The sequence below is a fragment of the Phalangium opilio genome, unplaced genomic scaffold (assembly GCF_054372755.1).
Source record: "Phalangium opilio isolate 3A_F unplaced genomic scaffold, DU_Popi_V2 ptg000087l_1, whole genome shotgun sequence".
Classification (NCBI taxonomy): Eukaryota; Metazoa; Arthropoda; class Arachnida; order Opiliones; family Phalangiidae; genus Phalangium; species Phalangium opilio.
In genome coordinates, this window is record NW_028324192.1 from 4262738 (window position 1) to 4271606 (window position 8869).

The 8869-nt window shown below is 48.2% G+C and overlaps 2 non-coding genes across 2 annotated transcripts; both read right to left on the reverse strand.

The window, feature by feature from the left end:
- Positions 1-6725: 6725 nt before the first annotated feature.
- Positions 6726-6798, reverse strand: TRNAT-GGU (transfer RNA threonine (anticodon GGU)). The gene has a single exon. It is a non-coding gene; the product is annotated as a tRNA-Thr (tRNA).
- A 1521-nt stretch (positions 6799-8319) lies between these two features.
- TRNAT-GGU (transfer RNA threonine (anticodon GGU)) lies at positions 8320-8392 on the reverse strand. The gene has a single exon. It is a non-coding gene; the product is annotated as a tRNA-Thr (tRNA).
- Positions 8393-8869: the final 477 nt, after the last annotated feature.

Below are 8869 nucleotides of genomic sequence, written 5' to 3' on the forward strand. Positions count from 1 at the left end.
GTTAACAGCCGAACGCGCTAACCATTGCGCCACGGAAGCCCAAAAATTAAATGTTCGTCAGGTATTGTGGAAAAACTCTGACATTTTACGTTACATCTGACACCTCACAACACCACTCCCGGATGGGCTCGAACCACCAACCTATTGGTTAACAGCCGAACGCGCTAACCATTGAGCCACGGAAGCTCAGAAATTAAATGGTTGTCAGGTATTGTGGATAAGTTATGACTTATTACGTTACATCTGAGACCCTACAACACCTCTCTCGGTTGGGCTCGAACCACCAACCTTCCGGTTAACAGCCGAACGCGCTAACCATTGCGCCAAGGAAGCCCGAAAAATAAATGGTCGTCAGGTATTGTGGAAAAACTTTGGCTTTCTACGTTACATATGAGATCCCACACCACCGCTCCCGGGTGGGCTCGAACCACCAACCTATTGGTTAACAGCCGAACGCGCTAACCATTGAGCCACGGAAGCCCAAAAATTAAATGCTCGTCAGGTATTGTGTAAAAACCTGGACTTTTTGCGTCACATCTGAGACCTGACAACACCGCTCCCGGATGGGCTCGAACAACCCACCTATTGGTTAACAGCCGAACGCGCTAACCATTGCGCCACGGAAGCCCAAAAATTAAATGTTCGTCAGGTATTGTGGAAAAACTCTGACATTTTACGTTACATCTGACACCTCACAACACCACTCCCGGATGGGCTCGAACCACTAACCTATTGGTTAACAGCCGAACGCACTAACCATTGAGCCACGGAAGCTCAGAAATTAAATGGTTGTCAGGTATTGTGGATAAGTTATGACTTATTACGTTACATCTGAGACCCTACAAAACCTCTCTCGGTTGGGCTCGAACCACCAACCTTTCGGTTAACAGCCGAACGCGCTAACCATTGCGCCAAGGAAGCCCAAAAAATAAATGGTCGTCAGGTATTGTGGAAAAACTTTGTCTTTCTACGTTACATTTGAGATCCCACAACACCGCTCCCGGGTGGGCTCGAACCACCAACCTATTGGTTAACAGCCGAACGCGCTAACCATTGCGCCACGGAAGCCCAAAATTTAAATGGTCGTCAGGTGTTGTGGAAAAAACCTTGACTTTTTACGTCACATCTGAGACGTCACAACACCGCTCCCAGATGGGCTCGAACCACACACCTATTGGTTAACAGCCGAACGCGCTAACCTTTGAGCCACGGAAGCTCAGAAATTAAATGGTTGTCAGGTATTGTAGATAAGTTATGACTTTTTACGTTACATCTGAGACCCTACAACACCTCTTCCGATTGGGCTCGAACCACCAACCTTTCGGTTAACAGCCGAACGCACTAACAATTGCGCCAAGAAGGCCCAAAAATTTAATGGTCGTCAGGTATTGTGGAAAAACTTTGGCTTTCTACGTTACATATGAGATCCCACACCACCGCTCCCGGGTGGGCTCGAACCACCAACCTATTGGTTAACAGCCGAACGCGCTAACCATTGAGCCACGGAAGCCCAAAAATTAAATGCTCGTCAGGTATTGTGTAAAAACCTGGACTTTTTGCGTCACATCTGAGACCTGACAACACCGCTCCCGGATGGGCTCGAACAACCCACCTATTGGTTAACAGCCGAACGCGCTAACCATTGCGCCACGGAAGCCCAAAAATTAAATGTTCGTCAGGTATTGTGGAAAAACTCTGACATTTTACGTTACATCTGACACCTCACAACACCACTCCCGGATGGGCTCGAACCACCAACCTTTCGGTTAACAGCCGAACGCGCTAACCATTGCGCCAAGGAAGCCCAAAAAATAAATGGTCGTCAGGTATTGTGGAAAAACTTTGTCTTTCTACGTTACATTTGAGATCCCACAACACCGCTCCCGGGTGGGCTCGAACCACCACCCTATTGGTTAAAAGCTGAACGCGCTAACCATTGCGCCACGGAAGTTAAAAAATTAAATGCTCGTCAGGTATTGTGTAAAAACCTTGACTTTTTACGTCACATCTGAGACCTCACAACACCGCTCCCGGGTGGGCTCGAACCACCAACCTATTGGTTAACAGCCGAAAGCGCTAACCATTGAGCCACGAAAGCTCAGAAATTAAATGGTTGTCAGGTATTGTGGATAAGTTATGACTTATTACGTTACATCTGAGACCCTACAACACCTCTCCCGGTTGGGCTCGAACCACCAACCTTTCGGTTAACAGCCGAACGCGCTAACCGTTGCGCCAAGGAAGCCCAAGAATTAAATGTTCGTCAGGTATTGTGGAAAAACCTTGACTTTTTACGTCACTTCTGAGACCTCACAACACCGCTCCCGGATGGGCTCGAACCACCAACCTATTGGTTAACAGCCGAACGCGCTAACCATTGCGCCACGGAAGCCCAAAAATTAAATGGTCGTCAGGTATTGTGGAAAAACTTTGGCTTTCTACGTTACGTTTGAGATCCCACAACGCCGCTTCCGGGTGGGCTCGAACCACTAACCTATTTGTTAACTGCTGAACGCGCTAACCATTGCGCCACGGAAGCCCAAAAATTAAATGCTCGTCAGGTATTGTGTAAAAACCTTGACTTTTTACGTCACATCTGAAACTTCACAACACCGCTCCCGGATGGGCTCGAACCACCAACCTATTGGTTATCAGCCGAAAGCGCTAACCATTGAGCCACGGAAGCTCAGAAATTAAATGGTTGTCACGTATTGTGGAAAAGTTTTGAATTTTTACGCTACATTTGAGACCCCACAACACCTCTCCCGGGTGGGCTCGAACCTTCAACCTTTCGATTAACAGCTGAACGCGCTAATCATTGCGCCACGGAAGCCCAAAAATTAAATGGTCGTCAGGTATTTTGGAAAAACTTTGGCTTTCTACGTTACGTTTGAGATCCCACAACACCGCGCCCGGGAGGGCTCGAACCACCAACCTATTGGTTAACAGCCGAACGCCCTAACCATTGCGCCACGGAAGCCCAAAAATTAAATCGTCAGGTATTGTGGAAAAACTTTGGCTTTCTACGTTACATTTGAGATCCCACAACGCCGCTCCCGGGTGGGCTCGAACCACTAACCTATTGGTTAACAGCCGAACGCGCTAACCATTGAGCCACGGAGGCTCAGAAATTAAATGGTTGTCACGTATTGTGGAAACGTTTTGACTTTTTACGCTACATCTGAGACCCCACAACACCTCTCCCGGGTGGGCTCGAACCACCAACCTTTCGATTAACAGCTGAACGCGCTAACCATTGCGCCACGGAAGCCCAAAAATTCAATGTTCGTCAGGTATTGTGGAAAAACTTTGACTTTTTACGTAACATCTGAGACCTCATAGCACCGCTCCCGGGTGTGCTCGAACCACCAACCTTTCTGTTAACAGCCGAACGCGCTAACGATTGCGCCACGGAAGCCCAAAAATTAAATGGTCGTCCGGTATTGTGGAAAAACCTTGACTTTTTACGTCACATCTAAGACGTCACAACACCGCTCCCGGATGGGCTCGAACCACCAACCTATTGGTTAACAGGCGAACGCGCTAACCATTGAGCCACGGAAGCTCAGAATTTAAATGGTTGTCACGTATTGCGGAAAAGTTTTGACTTTTTACGCTACATCTGAGACCCCACAACACCTCTCTCGGGTGGGCTCGAACCTTCAACCTTTCGATTAACAGCTGAACGCGCTAATCATTGCGCCACGGAAGCCCAAAAATTAAATGGTCGTCAGGTGCTGTGGAAAAAACCTTGACTTTTTACGTCACATCTGAGACGTCACAACACCGCTCCCGGATGGGCTCGAACCACACACCTATTCGTTAACAGCCGAACGCGCTAACCTTTGAGCCAAGGAAGCCCAAAAATTTAATGGTCGTCAGGTATTGTGGCAAAACTTTGGCTTTCTACGTTACATTTGAGATCCCACACCACCGGTCCCGGGTGGGCTCAAACCACCAACCTATTGGTTAACAGCCGAACGCGCTAAGCATTGAGCCACGGAAGCTCAGAAATTAAATGGTTGTTACGTATTGTGGAAAAGTTTTGACATTTTACGCTACATCTGAGACCCCACAAAACCTCTCCCGGGTGGGCTCGAAACACCAACCTTTCGATTAACAGTTGAACGCGCTAACCATTGCGCCCCGGAAGCCCAAAAATTAAATGGTCGTCAGGTATTGTGGAAAAACTTTGGCTTTCTACGTTACATTTGAGATCCCACAACACCGCTCCCGGGTGGGCTCGAACCACCAACCTATTGGCTAACAGCCGAACGCGCTAACCATTGAGCCACGAAAGCTCAGAAATTAAATGGTTGTCACGTATTGTGGAAAAGTTTTGACTTTTTACGCTACATCTGAGACCCCACAACACCTCTCTCGGGTGGGCTCGAACCACCAACCTTTCGATTAACAGCTGAACGCGCTAACCATTGCGCCACGGAAGCCCAAAAATTAAATGGTCGTCAGGTATTGTGGAAAAACTTTGGCTTTCTACGTTACGTTTGAGATCCCACAACGCCGCTTCCGGGTGGGCTCGAACCACTAACCTATTTGTTAACTGCTGAACGCGCTAACCATTGCGCCACGGAAGCCCAAAAATTAAATGCTCGTCAGGTATTGTGTAAAAACCTTGACTTTTTACGTCACATCTGAGACTTCACAACACCGCTCCCGGATGGGCTCGAACCACCAACCTATTGGTTATCAGCCGAAAGCGCTAACCATTGAGCCACGGAAGCTCAGAAATTAAATGGTTGTCACGTATTGTGGAAAAGTTTTGAATTTTTACGCTACATCTGAGACCCCACAACACCTCTCCCGGGTGGGCTCGAACCTTCAACCTTTCGATTAACAGCTGAACGCGCTAATCATTGCGCCACGGAAGCCCAAAAATTAAATGGTCGTCAGGTATTTTGGAAAAACTTTGGCTTTCTACGTTACGTTTGAGATCCCACAACACCGCGCCCGGGAGGGCTCGAACCACCAACCTATTGGTTAACAGCCGAACGCCCTAACCATTGCGCCACGGAAGCCCAAAAACTAAATCGTCAGGTATTGTGGAAAAACTTTGGCTTTCTACGTTACATTTGAGATCCCACAACGCCGCTCCCGGGTGGGCTCGAACCACTAACCTATTGGTTAACAGCCGAACGCGCTAACCATTGAGCCACGGAGGCTCAGAAATTAAATGGTTGTCACGTATTGTGGAAACGTTTTGACTTTTTACGCTACATCTGAGACCCCACAACACCTCTCCCGGGTGGGCTCGAACCACCAACCTTTCGATTAACAGCTGAACGCGCTAACCATTGCGCCACGGAAGCCCAAAAATTCAATGTTCGTCAGGTATTGTGGAAAAACTCTGACATTTTATGTTACATCTGAGACGTCACAACACCGCTCCCGGGAGGGCTCAAACCACCAGTCTTTTGAACAGCAGCTGAACGCGCTAACCATTGCGCAACGGAAGCCCAAAAATTAAATGGTCGTCCGGTATTGTGGAAAAACTTTGACTTTTTACGTAACATCTGAGACCTCATAGCACCGCTCCCGGGTGTGCTCGAACCACCAACCTTTCTGTTAACAGCCGAACGCGCTAACGATTGCGCCACAGAAGCCCAAAAATTAAATGGTCGTCCGGTATTGTGGAAAAACCTTGACTTTTTACGTCACATCTAAGACGTCACAACACCGCTCCCGGATGGGCTCGAACCACCAACCTATTGGTTAACAGGCGAACGCGCTAACCATTGAGCCACGGAAGCTCAGAATTTAAATGGTTGTCACGTATTGCGGAAAAGTTTTGACTTTTTACGCTACATCTGAGACCCCACAACACCTCTCTCGGGTGGGCTCGAACCTTCAACCTTTCGATTAACAGCTGAACGCGCTAATCATTGCGCCACGGAAGCCCAAAAATTAAATGGTCGTCAGGTGCTGTGGAAAAAACCTTGACTTTTTACGTCACATCTGAGACGTCACAACACCGCTCCCGGATGGGCTCGAACCACACACCTATTCGTTAACAGCCGAACGCGCTAGCCTTTGAGCCAAGGAAGCCCAAAAATTTAATGGTCGTCAGGTATTGTGGCAAAACTTTGGCTTTCTACGTTACATTTGAGATCCCACACCACCGGTCCCGGGTGGGCTCAAACCACCAACCTATTGGTTAACAGCCGAACGCGCTAAGCATTGAGCCACGGAAGCTCAGAAATTAAATGGTTGTTACGTATTGTGGAAAAGTTTTGACATTTTACGCTACATCTGAGACCCCACAAAACCTCTCCCGGGTGGGCTCGAAACACCAACCTTTCGATTAACAGTTGAACGCGCTAACCATTGCGCCCCGGAAGCCCAAAAATTAAATGGTCGTCAGGTATTGTGGAAAAACTTTGGCTTTCTACGTTACATTTGAGATCCCACAACACCGCTCCCGGGTGGGCTCGAACCACCAACCTATTGGCTAACAGCCGAACGCGCTAACCATTGAGCCACGAAAGCTCAGAAATTAAATGGTTGTCACGTATTGTGGAAAAGTTTTGACTTTTTACGCTACATCTGAGACCCCACAACACCTCTCTCGGGTGGGCTCGAACCACCAACCTTTCGATTAACAGCTGAACGCGCTAATTATTGCGCCACGGAAGCCCAAAAATTAAATGGTCGTCAGGTATTCTGGAAAAACTTTGGCTTTCTACGTTACATTCGTGATCCCACAACACCGCTCCCGGGTGGGCTTGAACCACCAACCTTTCGGTTACCAGCCGAACGCGCTAACCATTGCGCCACGGAAGCCCAAAAATTAAATGGTCGTCAGGTATTGTGGAAAAACTTTGGCTTTCTACGTTACATGTGAGATCCCACAACACCGCTCCCGGGTGGCCTCGAACCACCAACCTATTGGTTAACAGCCGAACGCGCTAACCATTGAGCCACGGAAGCCCAAAAATTAAATGGTCGTCAGGTATTGTGGAAAAACCTTGACTTTTTACGTAACATCTGAGACGTCACAACACCGCTCCCGGATGGGCTTGAACCACCAACCTTTGGGTTAACAGCCGAACGCGCTAACCATTGCGCCACGGAAGCCCAAAAATTAAATGGTCGTCAGGTATTGTGGAAAAACTTTGGCTTTCTACGTTACATTCGAGATCCCACAACACCGCTCCCGGGTATGCTTGAAGCGCCAACCTATTGGCTAACAGCCGAACGCGCTAACCATTGAGCCACGGAAGCTCAGAAATTAAATGGTTGTCAGGTATTGTGGAAAAACTTTGGCTTTCTACGTTACATTTGAGACCCCACAACCACCAACCTTTCGATTAACAGCTGAACGCGCTAACCATTGAGCCACGGAAGCTCAGAAATTAAATGGTCGTCAGGTATTGTGGAAAAACTTTGGCTTTCTACGTTACATTTGAGATCCCACAACACCGCTCCCGGGTGGGCTCGAACCACCAACCTATGGGTCAACAGCAGAACGCGCTAACCATTGCGCCACGGAAGCCCAAAAATTAAATGCTCGTCAGGTTTTGCGTAAAAACCTAGACTTTTTACGTCACATCTGAGACCTCACAACACCGCTCCCGGATGAGCTCGAACCACCAACCTATTGGTTAACAGCCGAACGCGCTAACCATTGAGCCACGGAAGCTCAGAAATTAAATGATTGTCACGTATTGTGGACAAGTTTTGACTTTTTACGCTACATATGAGACCCCACAACACCTGTCCCGGGTGGGCTCGAACCTTCAACCTTTCGATTAACAGCTGAACGCGCTAATCATTGCGCCACGGAAGCCCAAAAATTAAATGGTCGTCAGGTATTGTGGAAAAACCTTGACTTTTTACGTCACATCTGAGACCTCACAACACCGCTCCCGGATGGGCTCGAACTACCAAACTATTGGTTAACAGCCGATTGCGCTAACCATTGAGCCACGGATGCTCAGAAATTAAATGGTCGTCAGGTATTGTGGAAAAACTTTGGCTTTCTACGTTACATTTGAGATCCCACAACACCGCTCCCGGGTGGGCTCGAACCACCAACCTATTGGCTAACAGCCGAACGCGCTAACCATTGAGCCACGAAAGCTCAGAAATTAAATGGTTGTCACGTATTGTGGAAAAGTTTTGACTTTTTACGGCACATCTGAGACCCCACAACACCTCTCTCGGGTGGGCTCGAACCACCAACCTTTCGATTAACAGCTGAACGCGCTAATTATTGCGCCACGGAAGCCCAAAAATTAAATGGTCGTCAGGTATTCTGGAAAAACTTTGGCTTTCTACGTTACATTCGTGATCCCACAACACCGCTCCCGGGTGGGCTTGAACCACCAACCTTTCGGTTACCAGCCGAACGCGCTAACCATTGCGCCACGGAAGCCCAAAAATTAAATGGTCGTCAGGTATTGTGGAAAAACTTTGGCTTTCTACGTTACATGTGAGATCCCACAACACCGCTCCCGGGTAACCTCGAACCACCAACCTATTGGTTAACAGCCGAACGCGCTAACCATTGAGCCATGGAAGCCCAAAAATTAAATGGTCGTCAGGTATTGTGGAAAAACCTTGACTTTTTACGTAACATCTGAGACGTCACAACACCGCTCCCGGATGGGCTTGAACCATCAACCTTTCGGTTAACAGCCGAACGCGCTAACCATTGCGCCACGGAAGCCCAAAAACTAAATGGTCGTCAGGTATTGTGGAAAAACTTTGGCTTTCTACGTTACATTCGAGATCCCACAACACCGCTCCCGGGTATGCTTGAAGCGCCAACCTATTGGCTAACAGCCGAACGCGCTAACCATTGAGCCACGAAAGCTCAGAAATTAAATGGTTGTCACGTATTGTGGAAAAG